At 39.1% G+C, this 19,009-nt stretch overlaps 1 long non-coding RNA gene across 1 annotated transcript; it reads left to right on the top strand.

Moving 5' to 3' along the window:
- The first annotated feature begins 1,932 nt into the window (after positions 1–1,932).
- On the top strand, positions 1,933–14,186 carry LOC139591395 (uncharacterized). The gene is made up of 4 exons (XR_011679632.1): positions 1,933–1,990; positions 7,775–7,845; positions 7,925–8,002; positions 13,757–14,186. It is a non-coding gene; the product is annotated as an uncharacterized lncRNA (long non-coding RNA).
- Positions 14,187–19,009: the final 4,823 nt, after the last annotated feature.

Below are 19,009 nucleotides of genomic sequence, written 5' to 3'. Positions count from 1 at the left end.
CAGAATGGAAAGAGAAGGGAATCCTAAAGTGATGTTAGAGATGATCAATTCAGACTTCTCACCATTTGCCTGTCATCCATCTGTCCCGGTCCCCAGAGCATGCTGTTTCTTATTGATGCAAATGGGTATGTTTCCTGCAAGCACTTCAATTAAGACAACATGTTTTCTTTTTACTTGCATTTTTCTCTTTAGGAAGTCAGCACTGTAAATTAATTTTTAACACGTACCGAGAGTTAGCATTAAAGGAGGATTCTTTTAGTTGATATGTTTGTGAAGTACATTTTTTGAAATTGAAATATCCTTAAATAGATTTGAACAATTTTCTAAAGTTTCTATTTTTTTTTTACTTATTCACTGCTGTCTTTGAAATAAAGTGGCCCGTGCTCCTTCAGTGATCTACAGTTAATGCCTTTGATCCCAGAGGGGAACTGTGCATTTTTCATTCTTTTTTTTTTGGGAAAACTTAGAGGTTTCTACCTTTGTGAAGGACCTATTTATTCTCCTAGAGAGCTCAAAATCTCTGCTAAACTGGATCTTCTATTTAAAGGCTTAGAGCCTTGAAGTTGTTGTCTCTGCTCAAAAGAACAGTATCTCTGCCCTTATGAGTCTTCCTAACGGTGGTACATTTTACCAGCTAGTGAGTCCTCTCTGATAAACACGACCATAAGTAATAATATTTTGTATTTTTAATTGGTAGCTGTTGGCAGATTCCATTATCTGTTCTTAACTTCTTGGCTATTGTCAAGCTAGCTTGGATTCTGATGTTTTACTGCCTTGCAGAGTGACTTGGTTTTATTGGCTTTGTAGAAAAAAAAAAAGTTGTAAAATCTATGTTGAAAAAGCAGTTGGGAGGAAAAGAAGTTGTTCAGTTTTCTAAGAAAGCACGTGTTTTGGGTTTTTGAAAGTGTGGTTCTGTCAAACTTCTTGGAGCAGGAGACATTTAAGTGTACTTAGTACAACTCCACATATATCACTTAGGCAGGCAATGTGTGAATTCTTATTCATAACTGAAGTGTCTGTCATTAGACACTGATTTGTAATATAACGTCAATAGTAGATAAAATTGGTACCTGGGCTCCTATTGTATTTTCAAGGCTTGTTTTTGTCTTTATGTAGTACTGATGACACATCCATTTAGGAAAAAGGAATTTTTATTAGTACTCCTTCAGCAGAAAGGAATTTTGGCACCTACATCAATGCTGATAGTAGAGAGCATCTGCACTGTTTGCTGTGAGCATGCAGAGAAAGAGTTGACTTCGTTTCTACAGCAGTTATGTCTATAATTTCCCTCGATTGCAGTCTACTTTCATTCAATTTGTGCTCAAGGGCCCTTCACATAGAATGATTTCTGCTGGGTGAAAGATCTTGCTACAGCTGAGAGGTCACAATATAATACACTCTATTGATTGTAATGAATACTTGGTATTTGCTGTATGCAGGATGCATGGAGGAATCCATTTTTAATCCAGAAACAACAGTAAGATATAGATTGATTGTATCTACAGCTTGCAATTGAATTCACGGAGGCTTGGTTTCAGTTTTGAGTGGTCTGTCACCAGCTTAACTATACAAACTCTTTGGTTTTTAAGGTTACCTTTGTATGACAGCCGTTTTGTGGTGTTATCATTGCCAGCTGTACATGTAAACAAGGGCCTGCAGAGGAGATGGTTGTGTGACCATTAGTTATTTCCCAAATTCCAGAAAACAGGTAATTTAATGGAATTTGAGAAACAGGATTATAGTTCTCATAAAATAAAAAAGTATTTGCTAATTCTAACATGAACTCTATCTTTCCTAGCAGACAATAAATAAAAATAAATCAGTTCTATTTGGGAAAGAAATCAGAATCTATGGGTGCCTTCCCAAAAGACAGAGGAGGATGAGGACAAGACTATTAATTCCTCTCCTTTCTTTCTTTGTTCCCAGGACTTACTGGACCATCTGTGTGCTTCCTGTCTACACAGGTCGCAAGTGCTCAAATTGTTCCCAGGTAAAAAAAAATCACAGCTTCTGCTTTAAATTCCCTTCTCTGTGCATTTGTGAAGGAAGGAAAAGATGCATTTATGAGTGTTGGGGAAGGCTGCAGGTGGTCAAAAGCATTCTTAGTGATGAAGTGTTCCTTACGTTGAGCAATACAGCTGGAGACAACACTTCTCAGTTTTGTTTGTAGGTCATGGCAGCACTTGGTGAAGGGGAAACAACTGTGCTGTGAGATCTAGAGAACTTACAGATTAGGCAGTCAGGCACTTACAGATATAGAAGATTCCTGGCTATAGTACTGCACCATACTGCTTGAAATTACTAATGTGGCCATCCCAGAAACAGGGCATTTTTCCCCATGTTTGAATTCAGTCTCTTTGCATAAAACCTATTTGTATATTCAGGAGTTAATATGCTAAAGGAAACAAAATTGTGTATATTTTTTTTATTAAAACCCAATAAAGTCCTACTTAAAAAGGAAAAGGACTGCAATAAAACCTCAAAACCCTTATCCAGCCAAGCTGGGACAAATCAATAATGATATAAATTATGCCAAATTGTTGACTTCAGAGTCACGATACATCTGCATGCTATGGGTGGAATTTGTCTCAGAGGATTTACCATACCAAATTAGGCTTGATATCAATCTGCTCTGCAAACTTGTCTCTGAATGTGGCCAGCAACAGATGTTTCAGAGGAAAGGTGGAGGGAACCACCTGCTTCATATAGAAATGGAGTTAATGTGTTCTTTGCATTAGGTGCCCTTCTGAGTTGTGGTTAGATACAGATCTTAGTCCAAAAGCAGAAAATGTATTATTACTATTATAATCATCATCACAAAATTTATGGAAGCTAGATATTTTTGCTGGTTTTATATATGCAAGTTTGCTTATAGTTTTGAACAAAACTCTTTCTTTAAAAGCTGTTTCAGTATCAGTAAGTCTTTCATTTGTGGCAAGAACATAAACCTGTAACTACAGAGAAACTGAATTTCTGACGTAGGCTCCGCAACAAATAGCAGTAGGAGAGGAAGTGACAAATTTTGGAGCTCTTTTTAATGGGATCTCATATGTAGGAAGAAGGTTTGAAATTATTAATTTAATGTTTTACAATAGCTGAAATACATAATGAAGCCCTTTACAGAGTTTCTGAACCTTCTGCAGCAGTCTTGCTTATTTTCATGCTCAACAGAATGAATATGAATTCAGTTAGACTATTGAGTTTCAAAGTGCATTTCCTATGCTTATGATTCAGATCAGGATGGATGGAACTCAGGTATCCATCAAATGCTATGTAATAATTAGAAGTGTATGAAGAAATTTGGATATTCATTGTCTACATGAAAGAGTGATTCTTAATGCATAGAAAATAACAAAAAGTTACAGAAATGCACTGTTTTTGCTTCCAGTTTAGCTGCTCACTTGAGCAGGAGTTTTCAAGAGGAGGAGTAGGGAATTAAGTGTGCTGGTGTGGGCTGCAGGATCTCAGAGCTCAAGGTCAGATTGTCTCAGAGGAGCAGTTGTGCTGCAGCCTCTTTAGACTGAGATGAATGAGTGTTATGAGGTGGAGAGCATTTTCCAGATTGTTTGAAGTTTGTGGCTGAAGGACAGTTGTGAGCTTTGGCTCCTTCAATGTTTTAGGAAGTTGCTGGGTAAATGCTCTTGGCTAAATTAGTTCTGCTATTTCTGTCAGTTATAATTCTTTTTTCATTACAACTGTCTAGCTGTGCTTTACCTAACAAAGTTACATCCCTAAAAACTACATAGCAGCACACACAATGTCAAGCTGTGGTCTTCCAACATGAACCTATTTACACAAGTAATATCAGGTCAAAAGCCCAAGACACCTAATATTTTTCTTTTACAGAGTGGAAAAATAAAATACATCTTAGAATTTTAATAAGTAAAAAGAACCATCACATGAGGTGTACAGTATTTAAATTTGAAAAAAAGAAAGAAGGAAAAAAAAGCCAGAGAATATCAGGTAGAGTGGCAGAGCTGAGACTGATTCTTTTCCTCTCTTTCCTTGTGCATTAAGAGCAAACTGATAACAGCAAAAGCCACATAGTCCACTGGAGTTTCTCTTGTGCCGCCAAAGGCAGGCTGGCTTCTAGGACTGCCTGGAATTCATGGTTGATGTGACTTTCACAGTGACAACATGTTGCCACGAGTGCTAAAGAATCATAGCTCATCAAACTCAAGAGATGGTGCTGTCTCAGGATTTTCAGCCTGATCTGAAACCATTGGAAACCCCAGGTGGCTTTTGTCCAGGTGATGACAACATGAGGAGTTTTCTTATCTTGTATCTTAATGATTTTTAAAGAGAGAATTAGCAGCATTAGCTAGGAAGGACCTAGCTCCCCTGTCTGTTACATGTACATTGGAACTCTGAGTTCAAAAATTGGTGTGTATGCCAGTCTTCACAGATTACAGAAGAAAAAAGTCTCACTAATAACTAGTTCTAACTTGATTTTAGTTCTTAATTATTCCTAAGGTGCTTAAACTGAAAGATAAACAAAAAATGAAACTGAAACTTCAAGGACAGATAATATTTAAATTTGGCTTAAAAAAAGGGACAAAATCATTGTACTGAGGCTTTTCCTCCTTAATGTTTAAGCTGCCATTTCTTCAGTTGCTTTTTGACTGTTGGATATATTTATAGCCAACTTATATAAAACTAAGAACAGAAAGTCTGGTCCTCCTTTTAAGAGGCTTTTTTCGTGCTTCTTTTTTTTAACATTGGGAAAATGAAGTCTGGTTTTTAGTTTTTATATTGGAAGGTATGGTTTGGGTCAAATTTAATGATGGCCTTGTAGTCATGCAGGAATCCCATCCTACGCTACATCTAGTCTGATTTTTTTAAGCTCATGGCTCCTGTTGTTTTTGATTCTGATAATTAGAAAGCTCTTTGCTGTAGATGTCAGAAAATGCCTCCTGTTTTTCTCTCATATCTCTCCTTAAAACTGTCTATTTTAAAGCAATATCCCCTAGGACCTCTGGCAATATATTGGCTACATACATAAGGAGCTAATGTACAGGAAAATAAATGCTTGTGGCTCTCATTGTATGGTCAGCAAATGTTCTTATATGTGTTCTTGTCTCACAGATTATAAGCAAGGATAAAACTGGTAGGCAAAGAGGAGATGGTGGAGACACATGATACTAACTGGTGTATAATGAACACAATATGAATTGCTTCAAAGTGAAACACTTCTAAGACATGGAAGAGAGGTGTTGAGTTTTGACTTTATTGGAGATTTGTCACAGATTGAGTTCTTCAGTGTAATAGTCCACTAGAATTAGAGTAAGTTAAGATGAGCTGTTACATGTTGGTGAAGATTGAAAGTTTTATTCTTTCACATTTATAGTGTGGTTTTCATTGAAAACCCAGTCAAAGGGTTCATAGGCCTGAATTCACCTATGAAATTGTAGTCATTCATCACAGAACAGAATAATCTTACTCATATTCTGCTTGAACAGAAAATTGGTCCTTGAACATGATGAGGGCCTGCACTACCCAAGCCTTTGAAGGAAGAGATCTCTTCCAACTCACAGCTAATGAAAAGCAGAGTTGAGCTCTATTTGTGGGCTAGCTGGTCTTCCACTGCTGTGATCTGTGGCCCAAGCTGTTCACACAAACACTTCAGGGTAGCAGACCTGCCAGGCAGCAGGTGGCCTGGTGTAAGGTGCTTGAGTCCCAATAAATAGTTGTATCTTTTCGTATCTGCAATATCTGATGCATTAACCCACAAATAATGAGACAAATCTTTCTTATCTCATACAATAGAGCTGAAACCCAGACAATAAATACAGCTTCAAATCTCCCCATCCCCCTTTTACAAAGTAAGCTTCATTTTTACACAGAAATGAAGAAAGTCATTTGCTGCTGGCTTGGGTACAATGCTCTTGTTATCAGACTAGAGTCATAGCTGCAATAGCCTAGTGTAGCAGAAATGCATGGAAATATTATTAACTTCCAAATTAAGCACAGTATTTGTGAGTTGCAGTTGGGAGCAGAGGATTTTTAATTAGAAATCTTGACAAGGCTTAAATGAATTGTTTTTGTCCCAGTAAAAAGTGTGGCCTTGATAAATTTCTGCTACTGAAAAGCAAGTTAATTTCCCCTGTTCAATTCTTCTTTTAGTGGCTGTTATACATCACAGGAACTAATTTATGGGGGGAACCACTGAGTGGGAATTGATGATTATTTTAAGAACAGATCTGCACAAAACTACTCACATGAGTAAAGCAGGCTGGGATTTGGTTCCCCATTCATACTCCACAAATGCTATTACCAGATGCTTCAGCAGCTTGAATCCCTTCCCCCCATCTTTGTGGCATATAAGAATGTAGTGTAACCCAAGGGTCTGCACTTCGTTCTCTTACTTGCTGGCTCACGGGAGTGCTGGCATCAGTTTTGTGCTCTATTGCATTAAATAAAAATAAATAATTAGTACTCTTTTACCAGTTTTAAACAGGTTAACTCTTAAACCTAGAGAGAGGTGCTGTGTTCTGCTTGCAGTAGGAAGCAGATACCAATAGAAGCTCATGCCACAGCTGCTTATCACCACCCTTTGTGGTGTGAGATGCTATCACTCATTCAGGGCTGCCAGCAATGCCTAACCCTCTTCTATCAAAATGAATCCCGTCCAGCTACATTTGCAATGTAAACTGTTCATGTTCAGGTGGGTGTTGTGGCCAAAGCAGGTTAGGGAATGCATAAACAAGTAGATGCAGGGGACAATCCACAAGCAAGGCACAATCGGCTTGTTTCTCTCTTTCTGCTGGATTCTGTTATCATGACCACATTATTGTCCTTTCCTAATAAAAGCTGGTGTTTTTCCAATCAGTTTTCCCACCTCAGGAAAAATGAATCCTGGTGAAAGTCTACAAGGCATCCACTTTTTTCCTTGTAAAAAGGCCTTCTGGACTGATACCTGTTAAAGCCACATGGCTGCATGGTCAGAAGGAAATGTTCAGTGGTCTTTGTTAGAACTAGCACAGTCACAGACCATGGCAGTGTTTCTCTAATGTGTTTGGTTGTGATTTGAAAATGCCACTGTTGCAGGAGAGGCAGAGGAATCAGAAACTCTGCTATTTTTCAGTGGAGCACCTGCCCTGTTTGTGACGCTCTCTCCAAACCATGGAGAGGTGCTGGGGGAAAGCACAGAACAGATATCTGGAGAATAGACCATTTCTGTAAAGGATGAGTTTTTTTTTCAAATGCTGTACATGTTGAAGGCTTTGTCAACAGTCCCTGGGAGGGTGTAATAATGATGGCTGGCTCCAAAAGGCCAGCCCAGGCTGCTACATTTATGCAGACATTGCAGATTCAGCCTCTGGAAAAGTCTGTGGTCTTCTGAACACACAAAATTCCCAGAGCAGTCAATGATTTCAAAAGCAGCATTTGGCCTCATGCTGTCAGCTTCAGTAATTATGCAATTCAATTAAATTCAAGTGGGAAAGTCACTCAGGCAATTTTGAAAAATCATACCTTTAATTAAGAAGAAGGAGGAAACAAACATTTTTATCTATCTATAAATATATAATGTACATACAGACTGTAGTATATGTTGAAAGTTTTGCTACTAAGGATGATTCCATTTTCCCAAGCTGTTAGACTGTGCTCATCCCTGTGGCACATGACAGCCTTCTATTAGTGCATTAAGCCATATATCTTACTTGTCTCTGACATACTTATTGTCAGGTTCTTCTTCTAGGAGACAAATCTTGTCCAATTAGGTCTCTTATTTTGATGGACCTGAGGGATTTTATTTATTTGTTTTCTTTTTCAGTTTACATGATTCTACGTAAATATGCAGATCAGGGAAGATCAAAGGATTTTGCCTCGCGCTTGAAACAGAAGGTACAAAGGTCTGCCAAAGGCTCATTAATCCATGACTGATCCTGGGCTTTCCAACTTATCCTCTCTTGCTTTGTCATAGGAAGCCTTACACGGGGCACTTGGAGTGCAGAAGGAGTGTGCCCTGGCTGCCAGCCAAATGAAAGGAGACAGCTGAGAGGTAAGTGCTAATGCTGCCGAGGGCTGGGGGATCTGAAAATAGAAGGAAAATAATTGCTGCTGATGCGAATTTTCCAGCATACAAGTGAGAATATGAGGATAGAGCCAAATAAGTTCAGAAAGGGTTTTCACTAACACCTGCCTGAAACTCAGCCTCTGTCAGGCACAGAGGGTCTGTCTTAGTTTAGATCAACCATTCAAGCACTTTAATGCAGCATCTACTGCCAGGTCTCCTCCACAATCCTGTTGAGTTTGGGACTCTCTCCCTCTCTCTGTGTTATATTTTGGCTCCTTCATAGCAAAATTATTCTAACTTTAATCTCTAACTCGTCAAAATTCCGATGCTGGTTTTCAGCATCAGTGTCAGCATTTTCTATAATGCCCAACCTGGGGTAAGATGAGGACCTGCACAATTATCAGAAGACCTCCTTCTCTCCTGTGCTGTTTTAAAAGTAGCACTTCTTGGCATAACCTAAGATGTGTCCTAGGCAAATACTCTGTCCTACCTTTATTTACATGCACTTCACAGCATTTTGTGCTGCAGTGACAATTTTAAAGGCAAATTATTTACTCTCTCAGGAGAATAATGCCTGAGAAATTCTGCCTGAGAAATCTGGGGTCCCTGCATCATTCTAGGCAGTTGCACAGTACATGATTGCTGTGATGTTGAGTAGGATTATCAGCTTTTAGGAGTGTGTGACCACCAGTGGAGTGCATGGACTTGCATACCAGCTTTTAAAAAGAGTGAGTGAGCAGCTGGTCAGCTTGACTCTGGTGCTCTACAGGGCAGGTAGGTAATCTGACAAACTTGACATGATGTGACACACCAAAGGTCAGCACAGCAGTGGGAAGATTGAGGAAATCTAAAAAATGGTATCTGACATATACAGATACAACCATGTGAAGTCTTCCTTCCCCTGCTTCAGCTCATCATGATGCCCTCTTGGAAGGGTTTCTCCAGTTGGCAGAAACTTGCTAGTTCATTTGGGAGAACTCCATCATGAAGCTGCAGGGATTTAGAACTATAAACTAATATAAACATATTATAACTCTTTCCCCTCCCAGCTGATGTAGACTAGCCTGCAGCCAGAATGACTGGATGGACAACTGAGTTCTCCTGGTTTGATCTAATTCCCCGGTCTTAAAAGACAACTACTTTGAGTTAACCCAAAGTAGTATATAACCTGTTAACTTTGAGTTAACCCAAAGTAGTATATAACCCAAAGTCTGTATATAACCCAAACTTCTCTTTTATCTCATATGTAACAAAGGCTTTAAACTCAAGCCTTTGTTACATATGTGATAAAAGAGAAGTTTGGGTTATATACAGATTTTTGATCTGCAACTTGATTTAATTGTGGTATAACGACAAATGATCTCTTCCACTGTATACAGCCTGAAAGAGTCTTACACAGAAGACCATCTTTTACCACTGTGACTTCTGTTGTGGAAGAAGGAGCTTTGGCTGGAAGGGAGTGAGAGCCCCTGGCCACTTTCATTACACAGGTTCTGGGCCAGGCTTCTAAACAGAGGAAAAACGACAAGGGTTTATCAGCAGCATTTTTCCTGGCATGTTTTTTCAGCTGTGACTTATTTCTATTGCTGCTCTCAGCTGGTGAGATTTATGAAAGAAATATAGCTAGGCTTAGGTAGTACTAGACTCAAATAAGTATACACTGACTTTGTTAAAGTTTATGGTATGAGCTTGGTGCTACTCTAACTTGGTAAATGGAGATTTGGTTCACATCTAATTCACATTTTCCCAGTAATTTTACTTTACTCCATCTTGCTTATCCTTAGTAAGTCAATATGTTATATGTACATATATAACAGGTAAATGCTATCTGTCTGTCAGACATGAAACACTTGCCTTCCCCTAGAACTGTTATAATGAGATATATTTGCCCTCAATGTAACATCTGATGATCTTGAAATATCCTAACCATATAATTTCACGCAATTTAGCCAAGACGACATAGTTTATTTTTGAATATAATTTATTCTCAAGCAGTCAGTTATTAAAATCTACTAGAGAATGCATTTAGATCTGTTTTAGCAGTTATTTCTCTTCCACACTCCAGAAAAGATTTAAAACATTCAAGTATCTCATTTCAACTCCATTATACTTGTGCTGCTTGCTTGACAAAAAATGCACTTTTCATAAACACGTTTCTCTTGTGTCAACATTTAGAATTGACTGGGAATCAACAGAACAGAACTGGCTGCTAAGGCCTCATGTGAGCCACAACTCCTGAGAGCTTGTGCTTTGAATGTGTATCAGCTCTCCTTCAGAATCAGCGGGGTCACTGCAGTCCCCAAAGCAGTAACACAGGGCCATATACTGCCTTTTACCTCTTCTGAGTGTGTAGGAATGCCAATCAAATGGCATCTCCTGAGGGATGGAGTGGTCAGAGGATACGTGTCCAATTAGGCTCCCCGGCACTCACCAGCTGCAGCTGCTGCTGCAGCGCTTTCTGTGCTATGAGAGAGAAGAAACATGGTCTGCTGGCAGCTGCAGCCTAAAGGATATCCTTGGGACATCCCCCAAAATGTTTCTATTATTTTCAGCAGGTTGTTACCTGCCGTAGAGTCTTTTTGGTATCTGGGATCAGGATCTCCCTTTCTCATGCTTGGATTAGATGATCTGAGATGGACTTTTCCAAGCTTGATAATTCAATGATTCTAATTGATTGAAATAGGCTCTCTCTCTGTGCTCCTGGAAGTGCAGGCAGTCTATGTTCCTACAAAAATATAAGGTTTGAACACTTAACAGTACAGCTCAAAAAAACTTTTTAGTTTTTTTTTAATTTTTTTTTTTTTATTTTCTTGAACTCTGAATAGATAGGGAAAAAATGGAAAAAGAAAAAGGAATTCTACTCTACAGACTTGAAACATATATGGGCATGATATTCATGAGCTTACTAATGTGATTGTCATGTCCTCTACACAAAAATCATCATTTGCATTTCCCATTTAAGAAATTTATATTCTTTATAAACTTACTTGAATCCTATAAAGAGAGCTGACAGTTCCTAAAGAGAAAAAAAGACCACATTATTATTATGTCACTTCTAGAAATGCTAATGGCAGGATGTGAAGGACAGCATAATTATAGTGTTGCTCTAGTGATTCTTCAGTAAAGGCTTTCTCAGTACTTTAATTATAAACTACATATTTCAGCAGTTTAACTTTCTAAATTCTCAGTCAAACACCCTTTGGGTTTGAGTCACACTCTGTGGTGTTTGTTGTTGTAAAAAAGCCTCTTCTACTCAAAGGCAAATTCCCGTGCAATTGGGAGCAGCCACGTCTATGGAGGACAGCTGGGCTGAAGAGGAGGGGCAAGGAAAGAGCTCTTTTTCTGTGTAAGAACAAAACTGTTATTGAGAAGTAGGTGCACTGAAGTAAACAGAGGTGATAAAACCCTTGGAAGAGAACCCAGGGAGAGTGTTAGGCATATATCAAGCAAATTTGACAGGCCAAGCTGAAAATCTGCAGAATATGTAAATGAAATCAGATGAGGTCAAAGCACAGCAAGAGTAAGAGATTTCTGCAACTCTCTAGACAGCATTATAGGGACCTGCTACCTCAGCATATCTAAACTTAGGAAAGGAAACTTAACACAGGGAAAGAACAAAACCTTCAAAATAACACCTTCTGAGATGCTTGTCCAGCAGGCAGAATTCTCCATATTCTAGAAAATTATTTTTTTAGTTGCTGAATCCATTTGCAAAGCTTTGGTGGAGGAAATTTACTTTTCAGGCAATGTATACTGAAATTCCATTGGGATTTGCATGCAATATTTTCAGACTCATGCCTATGAATTTATGAATAAGAGCTGACTTACTATGTGACCAAACACTTTCCTGAAGCAGGGCCAAGAGAAGGGACAGATAGTTCTGTTCAGCTCTTTAAGAAAGAAATCTAAAAGCAGATAATGTAATTTGAACAACACCCGTGAATTTCTGAAAATTGGAAAGCACAAATCCAATGATTAGCAAGATTCCTTTGTTCAGAGAACAGCAATTTGAGAAGCCTGGTCTGCAAAGCCTCAAAGACCTCATTAGGAGCTTGTAATCCTTAGTTTGTTTATAGACTCTTATAAGGGCACACTGACAGTTTTGCCTTGAGAGCTGCTTGTCCTTGGTGGGGGAAGAGTATGAAGGTCAGAGTTTTAACTTTTGTGGTAAGACAGTGTGTTGTGATTGATTTCAGTAATGATGATATGGGAGCTGGGGAGAGGGATTGAGAGAGGGAGCAAACACCTGCTGTTCTGGAATAACTTGCAACAGTTTTTAAATAAGAATGGGTAATACCTTGATTTCCTCTTGTTGCTGTTACAAGCCCTCCCACGCTCACCTATCTTTCTACTTCAAGCGAAGGATTTTTGAAAGTGGGAGGTCTCAGAACAGTTCAAATATTTAATTTCCTGTAAAAATTTTATTTTTGCTCCTTGACAAGGAAGGTAGAGCTGGCTTCATTCTGAGAAACCACAAAATTCATGGGAAAGCTGAATATATATCAGCTTTAGAAACATTCATTTTCTGAGGACTGTGCTACAGCTGGTTTTCTCCCCCTTCATTCTCCTGCTGTGAGATGCAGTACTCTACTGTGGAAATGGGAGTGCATTTATGTGCCTGTGTGTGGGGATATAGCCAGCATTCAAAAAATCTTAACAAAGATTTATGAAGCAAATTATGTTGTTTGTTAAATTCCCAGATGGAAAATCAGAAACTCTGAAATGGTGAGTAGAGAGGGTATCAGCAAAAAGCTGTGATTCAGGCAAATAGAAAGCCTCATTATTTAATTCAAGATGAATTGGTATATTCTTTCACTAATAACAAAAAAGGTGTTTTGCATTGCATGTGTCCCGCCTGCTGCCACCCTTCCTGGAGTCATGCATTCTCCATTTTTGTTTGTTTGCTACTGGTGTAGGAAGTAGGTGACTTAGGGAGGGGCAGTACCTACCTAGTGAATCTATAATAATGCTGATAATAGGAGGGATATGCTGCCACAAATTGTTGCAATGCAGTTGATTTCAGTCTAGGAATTAGTAGGCTTGGGGGGAAAAACTGGCGGGATGGGACTTGTCACAAGAGAGACTCACAGGCTGCCAGAAGGCTGCAGTACAGGGTTCAAAAGTGTTAGATCCCTCCCTCCTCTCTTCTTTCCTCTCTTCCCCAGACCTGTAGGTCCTCCCAGGCTCACAAGGGTGGCAGCACTGATGTTCTTCCTGGGCAAGGAAAAGAGGGGATCCAGTTAACTGGGTGGCAGAGCCACCCCAGTTCCTCCTCAGCTGTTTGCTGATCTGCCACTACTACCCCAGGCTTACATGGGGCAGAAACAGTTAGCACTGAATAGAGACACCATGGCAGAACCAGCAGCTATAAATTTTCTAATTATGTGGTGCCACACATTTTTGAATTGTGATACTGCTGTGTCAACAAGTCCTGCTTTGTCAGTAAGGTCTTTGTGCTGTGACTAACTGCTGCCTCATGAAGCACAGGGGAGCTGAAAGGCAGTGTTATCTGAAAATTTCTCATTTCCAACATTTTGTTTTCAGTAACATTTCAGTCAATGTTTCTGAAAATCAGATTATTCTTCAGTTCAAAGGTTTTCCTTTTAAGTGCTGCATATTGTGTTTCAAGTAAAAATGGTATTCACCAGCACGCATCCTTTTAACTAACCAAGATGCTTCTGGAAATGCTGACCTACCTCTTCTGTGTACTAATAAGAAATAATAATGTTTTCTTTGCAGGAATTCCAGCTGTTATGGGGAATGATGCTGCAGAAGGACTGCTTAGTTTGGAGCATTTCTATTCCAGTGGTGCAATGGCAAGTAAATCAACAGGTTTCAGCAATCTGTATTTGTTAGTCTAGCCCAGCAGTGACAGGTGGGTAAACTGCATTTCTCATTGACCTGTCTGTTCATGCTCTGCTCCCTCCTATAGACAATGGTTTTGCATCTCAAGTAAACAGAAAATTTTAAAATTGAAAAGCAAACAAGTCATTGCCATTGCAGGTGGGAGGCATTCCTGGTCTAGACAGCTACAGACAGTGGCTTTTTTTGGCTCTGTTTCTCTGTAAATTGAATCCAGGGTGCTCAACACATATGGAGTTACCAACAAATTTGCAGTATGTGGGCAGCAAATGACAACCCACAGCTGTATTTTATTGCTGCTAAATTTTATTGCTGCTGTGTGCTCTGTGTTTTCTCCATGGTATCTACTTTTACCTAATTGTAGCTATTAAATCATAATATCAGATTAGATATTATCTAATAATTATCTATCAGATAACAAGACCTTTTTAGAAGACTGAATGGAATGGCAATTGGGCATAATGCAGATGACTCTCTTAAAGTTGTTTCTTTTTCTCTTCTTCCTCCTCTGGGAAGTGTCCATCATGAGTAGAAAAGTTCCAAATACTTTTCATTTGATGAATCCATAGTTATTGCCCACTTGTTTCACCCTGCTGTGCTTCAAAGTGAGAGTAACTGAAATTCTGTAGCAAAACAGTTTCATCAGAATTTTAAAGAAAAAAAAGTGGAATATTTTAAAGCTCATAAATTATACAGTATGAGGATATTCTCTAAACTACCTTTGTATACTCTGATAAAGTTTCTTACCATTCAGAGCTGCAGTGGTATGAGGCCACTAATGGAGCAGATGCTCTGTTATGACTAGGAGGAAAAGAGGCTGAGAATTCTTCTCCTGCTGTGGTGCAGGTGGAAGTGTGACAATACAAGCTGCAGTAAAGGACAAGACTAGAAATAAATGCATTATTTGAGAGAGAAGGCAAGGCATTAAAGACATAAAAAAGGCAAGGCATAAAAAAGTCCTGAAACACCTAGTGATGTATTTGTTCAGCAGAGCTTTTAAAAAGTGCACTAATGGCCCATTTTATCTATCATCCCAAGTCAATGAAAAACGCCCATTGACTTAAATAGGCGTTGGTTTGAACACTGAGCTTTTACAAATAATTATACTCACTATACTGAACTTACCAGTATTTCTCTTCAGGCTGAATGCTGCTCCCTCCTTTGTGTGCCCTGACTTCAAAAAATAAACAAGCATTTCCTTTTTCCTACCTACATGAACTGAAGCCGTGGTGCTCTCACCACTACTCCCAAACCAGCTGGCAGATGTTGAAGCTTTTTAGATTGAAGCAATAGTCTGGACCCAGAAAACACTGCTGGTGGGAAAACCATGTGTAAAGTATGTCTTTGTTGCATATCATACTGGAGCACAGTTGGTGGCTTTGGAAACCATGGGACTTCTGAAGGTGAGTTTTCACTTCTTGCCCTCAGGCTGTTGTTATTTTGTCCCCAAAACTGCCCTAATCCACACTTCCCAAGGAATCACTTTTAAGTACAGTGGCAAAAAGTGTTCAGTCCAGTGCACTGCCCCCTAACCTGTTTTTTTTTTTTTTTTCTCAACTGTTTGAGCCCTCTCGTTATTTTTTTCCTTAGTGGTTGGGCCATTCTTGGTTTTCTTTGCTACTGTTGTCCATTTTGATATATATTGAAACGCTCAGCAATACATTTTCTCATCAGAAATCTGTCCAAAAATTCTGTAATAGCTGATGAAGAATAAATAAGATGGTGGCTGGGAACATAACTGGGTTCCCTCCAACCTGCTGTGCTACTTCTGCTACTAGCACTAGTGACAATAGTAACAGCAATAGAAAAATCCCAGTTCAAATTCTTGCCATCCTCTTGTCTCAGACAAAGGCATGATGATATCGAAGAGCATAAGCTGGTTCTGGAGGGCATGAATGAAGGCACTGCAATGTATCCTACAGCTAAGCATCCACTATTTAAGTTAGTAGAGATGCCACCTTATCTCATGTGGACAATGAAAAACTCACTCTGAAGACTCAGTAAGACAGGAATAGCTTACTGAGGTGAAAAAGGACCTGTCCAGGCTTTCAGTGTTAGGAGATTTGTGTGTTATCTGTGATGATCTCCTGGAAAAGTATTTATACCTGCACTGTACTGCCTTTTGGGAACCTGAGTAATTTATAAGTTTTTATGTTTATATCTGCTCAGGACTGATAAGAACAGAAACTGAACTATTTATCCACCTGCTCTGTTTTGAATTTACTCTTTCTTAGGAATATAATCCTTCTCTCATACATAATCCAGAGGTGTAAACTAATAAGTGAATGAATTACAGAGTCACAGATTTGGAGAATAATTTAGGTTTTAAGGGATGTCTGAAGCTTTTCTAATCCAACACAAAAGATATCTGGTTTATGTGCTTTTTCTGTCTCTTGGTAAAAAGTAGAGCCTCATGGGTCACTAGGAATGTCTTTTTGGATTCTCTGTATACCTATATTTCAAAGTCAGGAGGGAAAGGTTTATAATTTAGAAAAACTAATTTAGAGCCTCCATACAAAAATCAAAATATTATTAACTGGGCAAAATATTAGGGAAAGTTTCACAGTGCTTGCAAGGAGGAAAATGATATGTGAATTTTTTTTTGTTGTTATTTTCAAGATGGAAAACTTGATGCACAAGGCGTTATTTATACTTACAGACTGGTACTTAAACAAATAAACTGATCAGAGATCTCCAGCTTGGAGATGAGTTACTGAAAATAAGCAAAGAACTAAAAAGAATCTGTGTGGATTATACAAATACAGAAATATCTTTGTGAAGTGCTCTACAAAGGTATGTGATAAAAGAAACTAGCACAAGGTATTCAGAGGTGAACCTGACAGCAAATAGACTAAAATAACTTTTTTTTTTTTTTTAATTTAAACTGATTTGAACCCAAGGAACTCAAAGGTCTTTGTTCTCACATTAAAGATTAAAAAACCTTGGCCATCTCTCAAGAGCTGATGTGGAATGTGACAGTCATTTGCTGGCAGGCTCACACAGGATCATGAGATGAGGTGGTGAATATCATCATGAAGTGCAAACAGTGTCATGTTAGGATAGGCAGGATATTATTGTGTGATATATAACTGGGCCAGCACATCTGATTTACTTCAGGTGGTATCAGAACAGGTGCTTTACAAACATCCAGAGCTCCTGCTCTCTGTATCATGTGTGCTAGTGGCTCTGCAGCCACCCTTGGTGCTCTACCTGTCCTGCTCTCTTCCTGGGTCAGGTGGAGGAAGGTTTCTTACAACACTCCCTGAAGCATAAGCATGGTACTTAAAAAGCCTTGCAATCAAAATAAAATAGTGTTTGCTACTTTTGTCACCGAGTAGTGCTTTATAAGGCTCTGATACTTGGCTCCCCTGAGCCATCAGAACTCTGTGGAGCCTGACACGGGTGGCCAAAAGTGTCAGGCAGCTCTGTGGAGTCTCTTGAAGTGATGTGAAGTTGCCTTGACTGTTGGCAGTTTGGAAAAGAGCAGCCTGCTCTTCAAAATGCTGCATTCTGCAACAAGAATTTGAAATAATTTTCTTTCTTCTCAAGTCCCTCCTCCCTTTCAGGCAGATATGTGCTTAGTTCCTAGGAGCAAGCACCATTTCTTAACCTATTTCAGAAGAGCTTGTTTTGATGTTCCTCTCAATGCTCTGTTGCATGAAATTAAAGGGAAACCCTACTGTTACTTTACAAAAGAAGAAACAAATATGTTCCTATCTGAAGATAAAGAAAGCTGGCATTAACAGAGTAATTATTACAGGTATGTTAGACAAAATTATTAACTTCTTTATAGGTGATTGTTGCAAAGGAGATGTCTGCATCTGCCTTTCCCATTTTCTATGTTATGAGAAGAACTGAAAAAACAACTGTGCAAGTCCAGTGGCAGCTTCGGAGGGGGCCTTTGCCACCATCTATTGGTGAATGAGGGGAAGAGGCAGAGTGAGCTGACCTTGCTGATGTTCCCTTCTCTACCCAGTGCAATATTTGTTTCATTTGGGGGTTCTGGGGTAACCAACCTGTGTTTTCTTCATCTTTCTGTGTGAGAGAGTGCAACATGACTGTAGTTATGCCCCCTGACTGGAAAACTGTCATAGACAAAGCTTAACAGCTGGCCTGTTGTCCCACACACCTCTGAATGGAGCAGAAGGGAGCATGTAAGTCACAGAGAAGAAGGATTTTCTAGTGTCAAGTCTCTTGTTAAATAATTTTGTCCTGGTTTCTGGCAATGGAATAGGGCCTATTTTCTCTGCTGGTTTCAAGAAAAATCACGCTGGAGCTTGAGTAGAGCCCCATTGCTGCTGACAAAGCTTGGAAGAGTGCAAAGCTAGAGCAATTGCTGGCATTCCTGCACAGTCCACTGAGAGAGGAGCTTGTGAAAGGACATCCTGCACAAATAAAATGTTTGCAGAATCAGTCCATGCCCCTAAAAAGACAGGCAAGAAGAAAAGTGAAGAGGGTCAGTGCCAGAAGCTGAACCAAAAGTAAATCTGCAAAGTTGTCTCTGGATATGAAATCAGTCCATTTTATTGGATTCATCAACACTGCTTGCATATGCAAATCCCTCATGAATGAAGCTTTTGTAGTGCAGGCTCCAAAATGAATTCAGGTAGAGTCAGTGACAGCAGTGGATGAGCAGAGAGACAGTTTAAAGGAGTTGCTTAGTTTTCAAATCAACAAATTGCTGTGATTCTACTTAATCCATCAAAAAAAAAAAAAAAAGGGAAATAGAACAATCTGGCAGCCAGGCAGGAAGATAGAATAGTAAAGGACATAATGTTCCAGCTATTTTAGGATCCATTGACACTGTGAAACTGATGGCATCAGAGAACAGTTGTTGAACACATTTGGGGAACAGCTGTGTTATTGCTGAAGTGTAAAGACAAAAGTGTGTGTAGACCTGTCGGGGTGCTCGAGAAGAATAGTCTGGTGGTGGTGAGGAGAGGCTTCTCTTCATTGTTAAACCATGCTCTTACTCATTTTCCTGTGAGTAAAGAAGGACTGGCAGAGTCAAATGACTTGATGAACACTCTTTATTTCCATGAAAATGACAGTTATCATATATAATAACTTTGATAGCTGTATCAATCTTTCTTAAATAAGATTAAATAACGTGGATCAAAAATGTGCCTT

The sequence above is a fragment of the Agelaius tricolor genome, unplaced genomic scaffold (genome assembly GCF_023055355.1).
Source record: "Agelaius tricolor isolate 1412-34295 unplaced genomic scaffold, bAgeTri1.0.p SCAF_6, whole genome shotgun sequence".
NCBI lineage: Eukaryota > Metazoa > Chordata > Aves > Passeriformes > Icteridae > Agelaius > Agelaius tricolor.
This window is presented reverse-complemented; position numbering and strand designations above follow the sequence as displayed.